Here is a 19,048-nt window from a genome sequence, read left to right as displayed (position 1 = left end):
AGGGGAAACATCACATCTGGTTAAAAATGAAAAAAGACATAATTTCCACTGATAAAACTATTCTTTTATGTGCAAATTATATTCCCCCAATAGAATCTCCATATTTCAATGATGAGATTTCCTCCACCATAGGGAGAAGAGATCAGTCATTTCCAGGCCCAGGGATCTGTGCTGATCACTGGAGATTTAAATGCCAGAACTGGTGAGGAGCTAGACTTTACTGGTACTGAAGATAACAGTTACATCACTGGAACTAACCATAACTTCCCTATCCTTCCCAACAGTAATAATTATGACAGAAACATACACATTGTCAATGGAAGGCTGCGGGGGGGGGGGGACTCCTTTGGATGTTATATGTATTGTTCAAACCTTGGCAGCAGACTGCTGATTATGCTTTAACAGATTTAGACCAAACCTCTTTGAGAGCCTGCATGGTGAGAGAACAAACACCTCTATCAGATCATTCTCAGATCACTTCGTATCTGAAAAGAGCAGACGCAGGTAACATATGTTCTCAGTCCTGTAAGCTGTATAAAATAAAGAAGCAATACAGATGGACACAAAACAGCCTGGAACAGTACTAGGAAGCAATGGCCAGTGAAGAAATGCAGTGTCTTATAGACTCTTGGCCCTTTACTACAAAATGATTGGGCAAAATGGGACAAAAATCCAATTGAAACCTTGCATGCAGAGTTCTACAAAAAAGTATCCTCCAGGTACAAAGAAAAACCTCAAACTCTGCATGCAGGGCTGAATTAGGCCAATATCCTTTACTTCTAAGTATTCAAAAAAGATCTATCAAATTCTGGAGCCAACCCTGCCTGTTACCATTATGAAGCCCTCGCCTGCCAAGAGTTGAACAGAGTTGAAAGGAGTCCCCTCAGCCAACTGGTCCTTAGGCTGGCTGACCTTTCACTTCTGACACCACAAACCCCTGCCAGCCCCAGAGCAGGTTCACTCAGAAGATTAGATCTAACCCAATTATAACTAAAGAAAAATATATCACTTATTGGAATGATATTACACACTCATAACACAGACTAGAAACACATTTGGCCCTAAACAGACAATGTACTGTGGCAGACTACCTAACTACAGTAAATGATAAGAACCTGAGAAAGACATTGACAATGTACAGACTGAGTGACTATAGTCTGGCAATAGAGAAGGGCAGACACAGGCGGATCTTGCTGTCCAGAGAGGACAGGCTGTGCTGTCATTGTGATGAAGGAGCTGTAGAGATAGAATTACACTTTCTAACAGAATTTCAAAACTACAAAAATATTAGGGAGGTGTTCTTTCCAAAATTTGAAAACAATTGCCCCAAATTCCGAAGTCTGACGGAATGGGAGAAATTACCCCTCACTCTGGAGGAAAAGAAAGAATGTTCAGTGTCGGCTGCTAAATATGTTACTTCTTGCCAAAATAAAAGAGACAACCAGCAGGACATAGACATATAGACAGAGAGACATTTATACAGATACTTATACTTACCATATTCCACTCACTGCCACCATCTCCTTTTGTTTTTCTTTTTTTTGTATTTATGTTGTTATTTATAGACTAATGGCTGTCTTGTATTAACCCTACTATTGACATCTCTTTATTTTATTTTATTATTAGTAGATTTTCTTTTGTTACCTATAGAATGATAGATATCTTTATCCCTACTAACATCTCTTTTATTATCAGTAGATTAACACTTGCATTGGGTTTGTTTGTCTTGCATTGTTACACACACACACACACACACACACACACACACACACATATATATATATATATATATATATATATATATATATAATTTTTGTTAATTTCATTCCGAAACATTGTCTTTCATAATTATAATCATGCTTTGGCAACACATGTCAAATGTCATGACAGTAAAGCCCATTGAACTAAATTGATTTGAAATGAGTGGGTGATGCCAATGAATGCCTGAGGCCTGACTGAAGTAGCCTAGCCATTCATACTTCCAACACACATATACTTACATAAGCACACAACACATGAAGCATTGCAAGCACAAGGAAATTTGTTTCCTCCTTGTTAGAATGAATTATTAAATATGCCCCTGCCTGTTAATTTCATTATGATTTTGGGGAAAATCTGATAGAAAACAACAAATTGCCTCCTGCTATTCCCATAGTTAAGTCTGAATAAATTTCCCACTGGGTGCATGCACACACACACACACACAAACACACACACACTCTCTCTCAAATGCATTGGATAGGTCTCAGTCTTGGCAGTGAGCCATGCCTCTGTGCTCCCTGACAAACTAGGGGCATAATGGATCCCACATAACACACACACAAAAACACAGGGGAAAACATACAATGAGGAGGCATAATTGAGATGTTTCAACATGAGACAGAGGAAATCAACGCACAGTGGAAAGCACATATGCAAAGCCAACAAACAAATCACAAACACACACACACTACACACCCAGACACAGAACGCAAAGCTATATAAGCCCAACCATTAGTCTCCTCAATGATGAGATGGAGGCTTAATTTACTGAGGCTTTTAGTGACTATAACCATAGGAAATTTTCCTGTGGAGCTCTAAAAATGTGTGTAGATTGTATAAATGTTTATCAACATGTATTGAACCATTGCAAATACTTTATGGCAGTGTTCATTTTCTTTTCTGTTTAATAAATGTTATATGCTTTTGCTTCCCTGAATCCTGGTAGACTTACACACTCAAAGAATTAAGGTCAGAATGTCTCTTTCTGTAGTGTATAGATGGAAATGGAGGAGAGCACAACTGGAGAAGTGGAAAAGAGCAGCATCCTAATGAAGTATGTCCATGTTGGACAATTTTGTACCTCATGATTTATGTCCATTGCCAATGTTTAATGCAGCAAGTGGTGTCAGTCAGTCAGTCAATTTTTATTTGTATAGCCCAATATCACAAATCACAAATTTGCCTCAGTCTGTTGTGACCTACAAAAGTATGCAATTAGGTGAAAAGTTTGGATGTGGACGTCTGGGTAGTGGATCTGACTTTCATGCAGGAGACTGGCATTCGCCTCCTGCTACATACCTGCAATTATTCACTTTTTAGTAACTGTAACCATGATTTCTTCTACCCTTATCCAAGTGATTTAGTTCCCTAACCCTAATCATACCTTAAATTTAATTTATTTGCCATGATGATGATCTTTCCTAAACCTTAAAGAGGTACTGCAGTGATTAAGAATTGTACTCAAACAACGTTTGGGCACATGTGAAAGGAAAGATTTAAAAAAGAATGGTCAGTCAACATTAACTTGTATTCCCTCGGCAGACTAAAGCTTAAAAAACACTGAAACCTACAATTCCCATCATTCAACTTGATAGTGTCTTTCATTAGACCTCCCTGTCTGGTAAACAACCATATATTTCAAACTCTACACCCCTACTTTGGAATGCAGACTATCCCTTAAAGATTTGTTGCCTCTGAGCCCAAGTGAGATAACCCTGGTAATGTTAGCAAGGTTATTTTTTTCAGAAATCACCTCAAGAGCTACAGAGGATATTACAGCCTACAGCTGATTTTATCAGCTGGATTGTACTCCCCATGACGCACAAACTGATCTTTATGCTTAAAATCGGTGAAATGCCCCTTTAATCATGCAATAGTTGTGAATTTCCCATCTAGGGATCAATAAAGTTTTATCTTAGTTGCCATACACAGGTAATGTGTAAATGTTTAAAGAATGTAGCCACTATATGATTAGACTAACTGAAATATATTAACATTGGCTGCATTTATAACAAGGTTTCAATTCATACTCATCATTCCTAATAAATAATAATAATAACCCAATAATTAACCTAAATCTGTCACCTACCTCCATGCTTCTTCACTCTCCCCTCATTTCTCACCATCATTGATTTGTAGTAATAACAACAAATAGTGTTTTACAAATACTGTGTATGTCTTGGAGGCGATGATATGCAACAGTACATTTTGTAATTTGTTTTTCTCGTGTATACCATTACCAAATTTAATGTCCAATTATAAAGGAGTGCAAACATGTCATAGCACACATATGAGAGGAAATAAAGCTATTCTTTCTCTGTAGCCATTTTGCATTTATTCCATTGTTGACCCAATATACGCATCCACAACCTGATCATACCTCAGTGATCAGTAGAAGGCGGATTTCACACAAGATACCAGCTGAATTATACCATGTCTTTCCCAGCCTTCACTTCTCTGTGGACTGCAACATTAGCTGCCAGTTTTTCTGTCATTTGTCCAAGAAAGGTGTTTGCTGAGCACTGTGTTCTTTTCCAGCAAAGTCGTGCCTCACATTCATTCACAGTTACACACATTCACCGAGCAGGCTTTTACTGTCAGCCATACTGGGGGCTTCCCAGTACAACCAGACTTCTACACTAATGATCTACCAATTGAGTAGCATCACATCAATTTGTCAAAACATCTTTCTTCAGGGCTTCTTAACAATACATTTTTTCTACCATTTAACACTTTTGAGAATTTTTAAGTGTTTTCATTCCCTAAATAGACCCATCTCTCTCTTAAAAATCAATCTCTTGGAATTCTCTAATAGGTATAATGTCTTGTAAATTAAGCAGTAGTGAAAGCAATCTCTTCTTCATTTTGCTAGAGACTCTCTGGACCCTCTTCATGGACCCTTGGGTGGCCCCAGTCCCTTATTTTCAATTCTGCTGATTTAGGTCATCACTCCCCACAGATAAGGATGAGATAAATGGAGAGAAAGGAGAGCTGTAACACGGTGTGTATGTAAAGTTGACAGGTGTTAGAGTTACAGGGTCATTACCACCGTAATCACCTAGTAATGACACACTGGGTGAAATGGGAACAAAACACTTCCCTCTCTCTTTCTCTCTGTTTGTCTCTACCTCTCTTCATCTCTCCGTGTGACCTTGCAGCAATCAATCAGTATGCAGCAGATTCCTCACTGATTGCAAACTGTCTGTGCAAGACTTTGTGTAAAATCTTTTTGGAAACTTGGAAACTGTGTTTGGCGGTCCTGATTTTGAGCTTTGTGTGAGTGTCTGTGTCATAACATCATTGTGTGTGTGAGAGAGAGAACGCGACTGTGCGACTTGATCTGTGCATGATGAGTCAAGAGGAAAGTGGTTGTGACATGTGACATGCTTGGTGGGCAGCAGCGTGACAGTATGTTGCAGGGAAGCAGAGCACACACACACACACAGAAACGCGCTGAACAACCTGTCACCATTGCATTAGAAGCTTTTAGCACTTTTTAGCAAAAGCGGTCTTCCTTGAAACTGTGAAAATACACATCCCCCAAAAAAGGAAAAGAAAACCAGCACAAACATTCATCCAGCATTTCTCTCACACTGTGGGGAATAGAAGAGGATTTGCAGTTGGAAAACATGTTTATGATCAGATCAAAAAGGTTTCTGGTTTGAGTATCTGGACTGCATTTGGGAACATGGTGACAGAACCCTTTCTTCAGATAAAAATGGTCTTTCAGCAAATTAAACTTCATTTCATGTCACATACAGCTGCCAGATGATTCCTCTGAACTTCTTGCTAAGAGCTTCCTCTGGTGGTTTTCCATAATCCACATAAGGCTTTGATGGTACCCTCAGTAACAAGGAGGTTAGGAAACAGAGTTCTTCAACCTGATGTTGGATTTACTATAAATATGTTTTTGGTTGGTTGCAACATTGTGCTGCATTACAGAAAATACTCTCTTGTAAACAGTCTTATTCCTCCTTACAACTGACCTATTGACACAATGTTCTGCATACAGATACCCAGACTCTTTGCAGTGCTTGGGCAAAGGATTCTGTTATATATACTTTTAAATATATTTAATCTTTATTCAACTGGAAGTCTCTTGACATACAATATCTCTTACAAGAGAGAACTGCCCAAAATAGAAGCATGGACTGGTTAACACAGTCACATAAAAGCATACAGTATATAGTTAATTTACATCATACACATACGACACAATAAAATAGGACTTGAGAGACATGGAAGAGAGTTAGAGTCCTCATGAAACATGTTTTGATGAGACTGATATCAGTGGTGGACTCAGGCTGTCTGAGGGGCAGGGGCACAAAAATATAAAGGGCACCTGATACATTCAATGGGCCCCCATCAGCAGAGAAGAACAATGCGTATTTGGTAAAAAGACTATACCCTCAATTAAGATTAACATTTTATAAAGTGATTCAGAATATAACACCTAACAACTCCTCTATATTAGATTTACATTTTAAAAAATTGTTTTAAAAAGTCATAGAATTGGCAAACATCCTTGAAAAACAGCGCAGCTCTATCATATGTCATGCATGTCCAGTTACTTGGGGTGGTAAGGCCCAGACATAAAGCACTATAGAAGTGCACTAGCCCTCTTGCCTTTGTCATGTATGTATTCCAAATTTCATAACAGTTTCATGATAGGATACATTTTTAAAACATTTTAACATGCCTAGGCAGAGGTTTAGGTTCTACTAGGCATCTCTTTAATTGCTAATGGTTAATGTAGACGTTCTTTTATCTCTCTTATCTCCTCCCTTGCTGTCTCTCTCTTTACAAGTGCAAGTTAATCCAAGCCAAAGGGTTGTAAAGGCATTTTGGGAAAAGTTCCTTAAAGATTTTACTGCACAACAATGTTGTTTCCAGTTTGTACCAAATATTTAGTATATAGATGGCTAAGTATGTATCTAGCTGGCTAGCTACTATCCATCTAGCATATTTTTAGCATGTTAGAGCTTTGGACAGGCCTACATGTAAAACCAACTCAGAAAATACAGTCTACATACATTTGAAATGCATCCCTAATAAAATTTAATCCATACAGCTGTTTTAATTGCAAAAATGTAAATTAAATTTCAATTCAATTCAATTTTATTTATTTAGCACCAAATCACACAACAGAAATGATCTCAGGGCACTTTTCACATAGAGCAGGTCTAGACTCTTTATTTTACAGAGACCCAACATTTCCCCATGAGCAAGCACTTGGCGGCAGCAGCAAGAAAAAACTCCCCTTTAAATGAGGCCCACCTCACAAATTGTAGTATGATCAAGGTTGCAGTTTGACTTACCTGACCCAAAGATGATAGAACAATCTAAAGGGGGTGTGACTGAACAAACTAGTGAGCAGTACTGTACCAAAATCAATCAAATCAATCAATTAATTTCTACCTTAAATGGCCAGTTTTCTCCATTGTAAGGACATATTATAGGGCAAAGTAGCTCATGTTCTTCAAAACCATACATCCTCTGAATGCCTTGTTTCTCTAGTTTGTGGTTGTAAAGTTTCAGGAGGCTGTGATTATCCTAGAGGTCACAATAGGTAATTTTATACAGTGAAGTCAAGTTTCAAAAAATGGTCTCACTACAATGAAATGGCTACTATGGGGACTAACATCATCAGACATGAATAAGATTGGGCTCATTGAATCCACAAGAGTCTCAGCTTTCCAGTCAGATCCAATTTTTGCAATTCCAAGACTGTTTAGGGACCCCAGTATGCAGAAATATTCAAATACACCATTTTTAGAATAGGTGAAAAGAAGACATTTATACTGCATGCAAAAAATGCATGGTCTTTGCCCAAAACTGCTTGGGATTAGCATTAAGTGGGCATGTCTGTAAAGGGAAGACTCATGGGTACCCATAGAACCCATTTTCATTTAGATTCCTTGAGGCGAGAGGTTAAGGGACCCCTTTGAAAATGGCCATGCCAGTTTTTCCCTTGCCAAAATTTAGCCTAACCTTGGAGCGCTATTTAGCCCCCTTCCCATCAAGCTATCATGACATGGTTGGTACCAATTGATTCCTTAGGTCATCTAGTTTCATATGATACCAGAATCAACATTCTACAGCCTCTGAAAGACAGTAATGTCAGCCAAGGACACCATTGTCCTTGGAGAGTTTAAGAGGTTAAACACTTAAGGAGAGGATTTGAATGGCTATTTTTATTTTCAATTCTTATCATTTTGGTTCTGGGGATTTTCCTTTGATGCTGGCTAAGACCTCTTTTTCCTCTATGCAGGAAAAACTCTGCCATCCATCTAGGGTGCTAGTGTGCAGACTTACAGCTCTCTGGATGGACTGAATTTATGGTTTAGACAGAGACAGTTGCTACGTTTATGTTGGCTAAATTGTGAACAAGAAAATTGCATGCGATTACGAGCGTACATTAACCAAAAGGGGTGAGGAATAGCGCTAGCCTGAAGGATGATCAGATCACCACTGAAGTCAGGAAAGTCGCCCCATTACAGAACAGATCACAACTCTGGTGAATTCTAGCTGTGGGCTTTTCTGAATGTGTGTGTATGTGTAAAATCAGGATTGTGTGGGTGTGTGCATAAATGTTTTTCCATGTGGGAGAATGCTTGTCAGCAATGAGCGATTGTCTTTTTGCCTTTGTAAGAAAAAAGGGGCAAGACTGAGGAACCTGGTATGTGTGTGTGCGCACCCAGTTATTCAACATGGAGCTGCCCTCCAGGGCTAAAGCACAGAGACACTGTTTCATGTGCCATTTTGACAGAAAGACAGTGGTTAGTTAAGAATCTGCAGAGCGACAAGGGTATTGTAGAGTCTTTGTTGTGTTGTTCTGAGAAAAAGAATATTTCTGAGACATGAACAAAATCACTGCATGCTGTATGCTTGTGTGTGTGGTGGTACGTGCTCATTTTTGTGTTCATGCATGTGTGCACTCCATAATTGCTGAAGTAATTGTCAAATGATTATTAAATCATATGTAATTATGCTGCAAATATTTTTACTCAATATAGTTCAAAATTAGCCTAAACTATGAGTTTGTATTGGACCCACTGGGTTGAAGGTACAAAGCGACTGGAAATGTGTGTATGTGTGTGTGTGTGTGTGTATTTGTTTGTGCAGAGTGTAAGAGCCTGCACAAAATAGTAATTAGTTGTACAGCATAACGTGCATGAACTGTACTCTCAATTGTAAGTTGTTCACTTCAGTTATTATTCCAATAACATTTACTGCAGGTGCAAGCACAGTGTGTGTAGTTGTGTACAGTATATGTGTAAGTGTGTGTGTGTGTGTTTGTGACTGGTGTATGTGTGCTTTTATTCGTGTGTGTGCAGGTTTTTGCCTTTGTAGTTCTCATATATCATCTGTGGGCTGACATTGGTAAAGATACTGCTCTGATTAATCACCTACACACACAGACACATATACAAACATAAACGCACACACACACATCACAATGTAATTCAAGGTTACGGTCCAGATGTTTTTGCCTCTGAGTACATCAGAAGGTGACTTTGTTTTGGCAGAGCAAGGGAGTTGATGTTGTGTGTGTGTGTGTGTGTGTGGGTAGGTGAGCGTGTGCTTACTGTATATCCTGTGGGCAAAAAATCCTCACTGGGTATTAAAAGATAAAGAAAAGCCTAAGAGTAAAAGCCATTTATAAGTATTATTTTTATTTATTCATGTAGTTTCAAATAAAAGTTGTAGAGAACTCTCAACTAAATAGGTTTGTGTGAATGCATGGTGAGAGGAGAAAGGTGCAGAAAGGTCAGAAGAGCAAGTGAGCACAACTGTTATATCTTGCTAAACAGACTCAAGTTGAATACTTAAAAGCATGCAGAGAAGAAGAGAAGGATGATGAGTTTTCAGTGAAGAACCCTTAAGTGCTGTAGAGAGAGAAACAGGGACATGTTGACCTATTTTAAAAAGAAAGCATTCTCTCACTTGTGTATGATTTTTGCTGCTTAACAACAGGCAGGCAGCTTCCATTGAAGCTACTTTGACAAATCACAGTAAAGTGGAGGAGGCAATGATAACAAATGACCAAAATAGGATTTCAAAATCCTAATGATCAAAAAGAAAAAAAACAAAAAACAAAAAAAATGCTGCTCTGAAGGATGTCGCAGTGGCTTAAGCCTTTGAATGTTACTCCGAGATAACCTTGTTGAGAATACCATTGGTATTTTAAATGTTTCAACTCTGAATGCAAGGTTTTCCAGAGGAGTGCTTGAGTGTCAGGCTAAAAATGCAGTCACACATCAGAAAAGGACAAATTTCAATGCATGTTTCACTAATCAGCTCTGAATCACTAGCCTCTCAATGAGCACCTTGTATCAACCCTGTCTCTACATATGCTAACACTTTCCAACATCATAAGGGCCACTAACAATGACTTACATGTCTTTTTTGCATAAGAGATTTTGACATGTCACAGTAGGAAAAGCGCAGGTGTAAAAATAAATGATTGATAGCTGAATTCCACTTTAGCTGCTCCGGTTTCACGGTCATGGTATTGTACATGCTTTCTCACTGTCATACTGTCATGGCTTACTGGAACACTTAAACAAAGCTATCGTTAATGTGATTAGTAACACCTGTGCTTTTCCAATGGCAAGTCAAAATATCTGCTCTGAAAAATATCTATTTCTTTGCCAGGTTTTCAGGCCAGGCAGAGCACACACAAAAACTGTTGCAATTTTTAGACCTACGATATAAAAATGAATTTAGGTCTCATCTTATGGACAACATTGAGTAGTTTTCAAGGACATTTGGAGCTTTAAATATGTGTTAAAGCTGCTAGTAGAAACATTTTTAAAAGCATTTTTAGCTCATGGTTTTGGTTTTACTTTACCATTTTGGTTCAGTCTCGCCACTCTCATTTGCATCTTTTCAGCCACAGCATGCAGCTGTTTACAGCCGAAAAGCTTTAAAAATCCACTGTAAGTTACCTACCTAGCACTAAACCATAGATGTACAAAGTTAGTGACTAGCTGGTGAACATGGTGGAGCATTTAGCAACTAAAGAACCAGTATTTTACTCAGGAGTTGGTGGAGACCAAAATAGAGCAGAAAGCAGAGTGAATAATGGACTAACATTTGTTCGGTGGACAGAAACATGATTCCAAATAAATGCTAATGTTACTCAGTGTCTGCCCAATGAGTAGATAAGCTACTGTTTTCTAAGGATTTACAACTTTAAGTGGATAGTATGTCATTGTTGTGTTCTCCAAGGGTTATAGTTAGGCTTAAAGGACCAGTGTGAAGGATTTAGTGGCATCTAGCAGTGAGGTTGCAGATTACAACCTGCTGAATACCCTTCCCTTCACCCTCCCCCTCCAAGCGTGTAGGAGAACCTATGATGGCCGCAAAACTTGTTGAAAAAGAGAAAGGCACTCTCTAGAGCCAGTGTTTCGTTTGTCCATTCTTGGCTACTGTAGAAACATGGCGGTGCAACATGGTGGGCTCCTTGGAAGAAACCTGCTCCCTATGTAGATATAAAGGGCTCATTCTAGGGAAAACACAACAATTCTTATATACAATTGATTATACACTAATTAAAACATACTTATGAATATTATATTCTATTTCTGCTAATATTTCTGCCAGTGGATCCCCCTAAATCTTACACACTGGTCCTTTAACTGGCAAATTCTCCAGGATGTTTCCTGACCTTTTGCCTGGTATGCAGTATTCTTGGATAGGCTCCAGCTCAACCATCAATCAAGACAATGGATGAAAAAATTCTAGACATTTTAAGATACATGTATATCCAGGAATTCTAGACACTATAGATTTAGCCAGATTCACACCAGTTCTTACAATATGTCTTCAGATTTTACAATGAAATTTTCTTCTCTTTCTTGTTTCTTTGTTTCACTGTATTCCCTTCTGTTGGATTTCTTCCAAAATGCACGTTCCTGTACACATGATACTGACTTGAAACACATCATCCCACTTGCTCCAAAAATATCTGCTCATCATTCATTCTTTTTTTCCTTTTTTGACCTAGTACAGTGTGTGACTCTCTGAACTGCTTGTTTCCTGGTTCTGTTACTGTGCCTTATTTTTCTTTGTTTATAGGCCTGTGCCCAAAGGTTTATTTCTGTTTTTGTGTTTTCGCTATAAGTTAAATAAGACAGACTGCTTTTACAGTACATTGGTGGGCCAGTCATGTCTCTACTTAATTGGCTTATTGGCTGCAGTTACAGTTGGAGTTTTTTTTGTTTTGTTTCAGAAAAAAAATGAAGAGAAAAGTTATTGAAATGTTGCTTTGTAGAGAGGTGGAAAACAAACTGACGGCAGTGACGAAAGATGGAGGCAATTTTAATGTCAGTGAGACAAAGAGATACACAGATAGTGAGGACAGCAGTAAAAGTTACAAGTCAAATGGCTTTTAAACAGAAGCACAGTCACTGTCACCCTCGCAAGCCTTCAGTGTCCAATGACAGAGCGAGACTGAGAGAGCGAGAGAGAGAGAGCAAAGTAGAGCAAGTGTAATGTCATCTCCGAAAGTGAGAGAGGTAAAGGCTATGACCTGTGTATAGCTCACAGTGCCTGACACAATGACTGTTAACAATGTAATTACATCACTGTCTGGCAGGCAGCCCAGCCTTGCCTAACCCAATATAATACAACCAGCTTGGTCGGAATAAAGTCTTACAAGAGAAAGACAGAAAAGACACTGTCAGAAATCCCAGCACTGCCTAAACTAATACAGAACGAGACATTCTGCTGTTCTATGGGGCCCTGGATTTTGTTTTATTGTGTATAGTGTACACTGGTTTATTACCTGGTTCTTGGGTGAACTGCAGTAAGATAAAAAAAATAGATGTTTTTTGGTGAGTTATACTATTTTCAACTCAAAGCTAGGCTCCAGAGCTAGAAATTATTTTAGTCTCGCTAGCAGGTATTTTTTAGCAAACTGTGTGGAAAAGAGCACTCCTAAATTAACAGCATTCAAAATCATGTAAAACCCAATATTCATCTCCAAAATACATTCTAAACATTCACCATAAACAGTGTAGTTGGGTTGTCTTCCCCTGGCTGAAACAAGAAATAACACAATCTTCCTCTCACAAATGAAAAGTTTAAATCATAAGTGATCAATTCACCCTCACTGAGTTCAGTACACTCTGGGCTTTTTGTGGCTACAAACCTTAATTGGTTTGGTATGACCATAGGTTATAGCTAACATAAGCTAATGTTAGCAGCCTTTAGATGGATGTTGCAGTGGTTACATTACTGAGTCAGTTTGCTGACTTTATGATTCTTTTCTACTTGTGTCACTGTTTTTTTTTTTTAGCACATAAGAGATTAACACTGCAAAGATTTGATCACAAAAGTTGCTGTTTGACTTCCTGTTGGCTTCCTGTGCACATGAATGGAATAAAATTATTCAATCATATGACCCCTCTAAAGTTTCTGAGTGTTATTGGACCAAATGGATCAAATTCTGATTGTACAAAGAATCATTTCAGTCTTTTCAGGGGGTTTGTAATGTGCCACTTGTCTTCTAATGTATAGGAGAAATGCTTTTTGGGTGTGTCACGTAATGCTACTGCAACACATACATACATTTATTTAGGCTCCATGTATATTTTGAAACAGGGCCCACAATTCAGATAGACAATTGCAGTTCAATAAGTAAGTTGTGTACATATAAACAAGTACGCTAGATTGTTGTGTTGTATTGCATGCATTAGCGTGACTGAAAAAATTGGATATTATTCATAGTGTCATGGCAACCAGATGGTGGGTGTTGATCTTATGTAATACACATATAGGTAGAGTAGGCTTGCATTATTATGCAATATTAGTACAAGGATTATAGAGTAATCTCTAAGAGAATGTGTCATACTGAGGGGCAGAGTGGAGGGCTTAAAGGTGGGTCATGGGCTAGATGAAGGCATATCAGATCAGACGAATGGTATCAACTGTTAGTTATGGACACAATCAGCTTTTAAAGCAGCTTAGTGCTGGAGTATTATCCATTTACCTAAGAGACAAGACAATATTGGTAGTAGCTCCCGTGCAATTCAGCTGAATGGATGGTGTAATGTTCACGAGAGACACAGATGTTGTTTTTAATGTTCGAAAGAGACACAGATGTTGTTTTTAACACTGAGCATATTAAAGCTTTTATATTATGCAGCGGCACCGGTCTGTAACTTCAGCATTTGTGCAATTTTGGCCACACATGATATACATGAATTATATACGTGAGCTGGAATTCTAAGCTGTACATACTGTATATAAGCATGTGTGTATTGGTCTATCAGTGTCTGTGCTTGTGTGTTCAACTGTGTGTGTGTCTGTATACATAATGTATAAATAGACGTACTATATGCAGTTCGTGGCGCGGGGCAGGGCAGAGCACCAATGCTGCCAGTTCAGTGGATTTAGATCCACTGGGGCCAGCAGCACTGGAAAATATGCACAGGACCCAGTGAACCTTAAGAGACTCTAGACAAAAAAAAAAAAAATCTGATGCATAAGCTTTGTATTGGGTAATTGTTTTTTATAGCACACTACTACTGTGGTGCATGAAATAAACAAAACTTTGAATGCAACTCAAACTGTTTTACGGAGATGCAATGACTCAGAACTAACTAACTATAGCCATACTGTTTGTGTTTACCCCCATAGGCTTGCACTGAGCATATAACTACACATATGAGTAACGTATGGATATTAATTTATTCGGAAGCCATCCACTCAGGCTGAACGGGCTACTGATTTCACACCATATAGGACTGGAAACAAACAGGAAATTCCACCTCGAAGCAGAATTCCATTTGCTACTCTAGAAAAAAAAATCTAGCATCGGTTTGTAAACATAAACAAATTGACCCCTCCTTACACAAATGTTCACAAATCTCGATCCAATTTTACTGAGATGATTAATGATTAAATGAGCAAATTCTGGGGTGTATTTTTCCCTGGGAGTGTTTTAATATGCATGGGCCTGATTTATCAGGCGAGGTGCAAATGTGTGTGGAAAAGCAGTCAGAAGCACTTTAACTGCTAATGAGACTTGTGAGTGCTGATAGACATCTTAAATGTTTGGAATGGATTTTGGCCCTATAGTTAAGCATTTTCCGAAGCTCTGGGTGTAGAAAAAACATTTCTAACTAATGTCCAATAACCCACAGATCTGATTGGCTGCTTCTGAATTGCAGAACTGAGTTAAGATGGAAGTAATGAGACAGTATGTGAGGAATATAGTCCTCAGCTGTTGAATCACATCCGCAATCAAAAACACATTATTTAAAGATATTGTTTTTTATTGTGCTGTTGTTGTTTTCTGTCTGTGTGTGTGGTGCTTGCTATTTTTTTTTTTTTTTTGCTTATTTTCTCGATTATTTTAATTTTTACTTATGTTTGGAACTATTTTGCCAAGTCAATGAATGGTAACCAACAAGGAATAATGCACAAATTAATACAGAAGATAAAATACTTGGTTTGAAAAAGTTCTACAAAATTGCACAGTACATTGACATCATTGTGTGTGTGTGTGTGCGCGTGTGTGTTCTGTTTCCATTTTTTTTTTTTATCTCCCTCTACTCTCTGTGTTGTTGGACCATCCATCTCTCCATCCTCAAAAAAGGCATTTGTGTATCTGAGAACTTCTTTTACTCTTTGGTGAAAGATGCAAACTTGGCAAGAATACAGACACTACATCTGTTCTAGATAACACACACACACACATACACATGCACACGCACACACATTCATGTAGACACACACTCAAAACACACTGCTGCAGAATATATTCTGGCCTGTTTCTCAAAATAATGGGATATGCAGTGTGTGTGTCTCTGTACTTGTCTGATGTCCTTTGAAGTCCACTGACATTTTGTAGAGAGATACATAATTATGCACACACATACATGCACCGTGTGTGTGTGTGTGTGTTTATGTGTAGGCTGGCCAGTTTCATGGGGCTGCAGATCAAAGGCGTTTGTGTCTCTACGGTGGACCAGCTTCTCCCTCTTCCCTCCAACTATTTGCCGTTTTTCAAGGTTTGCAGAAGTTATTTTTGGTGAAATCCAGCGCTGTCTGAGGAGCTGCATGGGATGAGGGATATCACATCACCTAAAACTGATATTAACTAAAAATTCAAATCTTTATTGTTGTTCTGTTGGTTCAGATCAAATGCTCCTTCAATTGAGAGTTCGGTATGGTTACTTGTATAGATGTGATCCCAAAAAGCAACAACAAAAACCCCAAAAACCCACCACAGAACAGTGGTTTCTACCCAAGATTAAGCACAATTTTCTTGGTTATCTTGTTCAGTTGCAAAAGCCAACTGCTCTACACACTGGAAGGCGAATAACACAATTGGGTGAATATATCAGCATTACCGTCACCCATTCACATGATGTATGTTCTGAAAACACACCTTGCAGTGTGAAGTGAAGGTTAATTTTCTGCAGTGGCGTCAATGCATGCGTGTAAAACACAGCACAAAAAGCACGTCTGGGGAATGCTACAGTTAGACTTGGACGTGGTCTGTCGTTCATCTCAAAATGGTGACAAGCTCCCAATGATTTTCCTCTCAAATGTGAAACCTAACTGCTCCACACATTGCACATTGGAAGTTAAACCATGGTGAATAACATTGGTTGAAGGTATAACATATTGAACTATATGAATGCAATGAGATTACCTTCATTCTAAAAATTCAGCAGCTTAACCCATCAAAGCTTTTTTGGCCACAACACATAAACATACTATCATGTATTTCATCACCTCTTCAGTAGATATGGTGAACTTATCAAACAGTTGCTTATTGACACATTCAGTAGACACAGAGCAACATTAGCGTTCATTTGAAGTCGTGTCTCTGGCCACCTGATGAACTTTAGCTCTGTTTTGGTCTCTTATTCCTGATGGAAACTGGGCTGGTCAGGTAGTGTACAGTGTGTTTTTACTCACTGAAAATAGCTGTGGCTGGAAACTTAAATGTTGCAAAAGTAGGTAAATCTCTTCAGTTGAAAGATGCTGTAAATCTCCACAGAGCTGAGGGGAAATACAGAGGTGGGTGATTTTCTGCTATGAATTGTATAAGTTGTCAAATGATCCATTATTAATATAAAAATATTGATTGTAGCTGTTTTAATGTTTATAACAATGACAAATGCACCTCATTTATTCCGTGCAATAGTCCTAGGATACAACTAGCAACAGCTTTAGAATAATGACAGAGGAGTGTTTACAGAAGTAGTGCATGTAATGGATGTGATGTAGACAGTGTACAGTGTTGGCAGGGATGTGTTTTGTAAAGACAGTTTGCCATTTGGAAAAGATTTTTCAGTAACGATGCCCCCATCTTTAAAGAATGAAGGAACAAATCCACGTCCACACTTGGACAAATTTTAAAAAGTTCTCAAATTAAGATCTCTCCTCTTCCTTGGATAAACTTTGTCAACCAGAAAACGTCTATCGGTTTCTGTATGCAAACATCTGTAAACTGCTTGAAAAACCGCTCTACATATGTACTTAACACCATCATTCAGCTTCTTTCTTGTTCTCATCCCCGTCTTTTTATGTGGACAAAACATCTGCTTTCCCGGCCTGTGAAAATGCATTCAGCTTTACATATCACCGAAAGGCAGCTCAATGGACTTAACAGTCTGGAACAAATAACACTATTATTCTGAGTGGATTACACTTACGCATGCTCGGGCCACCTGTTTCATGAAATCAAAATGGCATAAATCCCAAAATGAAATAAATAAGTTCAAATGAAATAAATAAATAAAACTTTATTCCAACGCAGGAGATTAAGCCTTTGTTGACTCAGTGAGTGAACTGACAGAAAATACTAAACAGCTGTCTGGCATTGCTGTTTCAAAGAAGGGGATGTTCCTGTCATGATAACCTCTTCAGAGTCTGAATTGCTGGTAAATCCTCAGACTACCTGGTAAAAGACTGTGGTTGCTACCAGGATAAAATTGCCGGCTGCAATTGCTGCTCTGATTCATCCATGCCTCAAATGAGTCTGCAGCAATTTGAAGACCAGCGATAAGTCACCGGGTGAAAGAGATATAAAAGAGGCTGTGTAGCCAAGTTGTTCTGTAGGGAAATGATCCTGCTAGATTAAAGTCAGATTTAAAGTGCTTTTGTTTTACTGGGACGAGATTCTTTGACTGTAATTACCTAATGTGGACGTTTCCTCCATGATGAATCTGCTATACCTGACAGTTTTACACAGTTCTCCACTTTGGTGCAAACTTTCCTCAGTTTCCACCTGCTGGCTGGGATTAAAAAAAAAAATTAAAAAAAACAGCCATTGCTTGAGCTGTCATCTAATCCAAATGCATTTTACTACACACACACTTGACTGGGAGACCTACTTAATGCTGAAACAATTAGATGATTCACTGAAAAGTCGATGAGAAAATCAGTCATCAGCAATTGTAATAATTGTTTAATCAGGCAAAAACACTAGCCGGTTCCAGCTTCTCAAATGCAAGTATTTATTAATTATCTGTGTTGTATATCATTTAAGCTTAATTTAAATTGAGTTCTTTATGTAGACTGAACTTCATAGACTGAATGATTAATTGATGAATAGGAAAAAACAAGTCGATAGATGAATGCGTAATGAAAACAACCATTAACTGCAGTGCTACACCTGCTCTACTACACTTCACCTTTGCTTTGTTGTACAAAGCACATTGCAGTAAAATCAGCAATGTCAGACTGACTGATAGAGGAAGTTGATAAAAGATGAGGCGAGATATCAGGTTTATTAACAGATCTCAGTCTTTTTTTTTTGTCTTTTTGTCAACACCACACCTCTTTCTGAGGTGGTGAATCTGGAGTTGACAGCAGCTCCAACTGAGGTATTGTTTGCACGCTTGATGAGATGTGTGTCCTTGGCTCTCTGTTGCTGAATGGGATGTTTATCTGAGATTGTTTGCACCTTTCTTACCGCATATGGAAATCCACAGCAAGTATGAAATCGACACATGTGCAAACAATCTGCACAGGTGTTTGTGTGAGGTGTGAAAAAGGCTCAAAGCTAGGCAGCTAATTAAAGCAGAGATCCAGGGATTTGGAGTGTCTTGTAATTCTGCTGAGTGGAAAGTTATTGTTCCAAAACAGTGAATGTGTATTGGAGAATGAGTTTTGAAAACCAGACATCTCAGCACTTGGCTAAAAAATTGTTGAGTCACCGGTATTGATCAACAATCTACCACACTCCCACATATTCTTGTGGTCATTTAGTGTTATTAGTTCGCAAAGGGAATCTCAGATTTTCAGAACACATGTAAGA

General features: G+C 38.4%; 1 protein-coding gene across 6 annotated transcripts in view; it reads left to right on the top strand.

The window, feature by feature from the left end:
- Nucleotides 1-19,048, top strand: part of lrfn5a (leucine rich repeat and fibronectin type III domain containing 5a) — a 166,788-nt gene that overhangs the window by 69,954 nt on the left and 77,786 nt on the right. Inside the window, exon 1 of one of the 6 annotated variants that reach the window (XM_042388546.1) lies at nucleotides 4,706-4,762. The exons of the other annotated variants lie outside the window; for them this stretch is intronic. The gene's annotated coding sequence lies outside the window, so the exon portion shown is untranslated. Of the gene's footprint in view, nucleotides 1-4,705; nucleotides 4,763-19,048 lie in introns of those variants that run through there. 6 annotated transcript variants of the gene reach the window in all.

Source organism: Thunnus maccoyii, chromosome 16 (genome assembly GCF_910596095.1).
Source record: "Thunnus maccoyii chromosome 16, fThuMac1.1, whole genome shotgun sequence".
NCBI classification, from domain to species: Eukaryota; Metazoa; Chordata; class Actinopteri; order Scombriformes; family Scombridae; genus Thunnus; species Thunnus maccoyii.
This window is presented reverse-complemented; position numbering and strand designations above follow the sequence as displayed.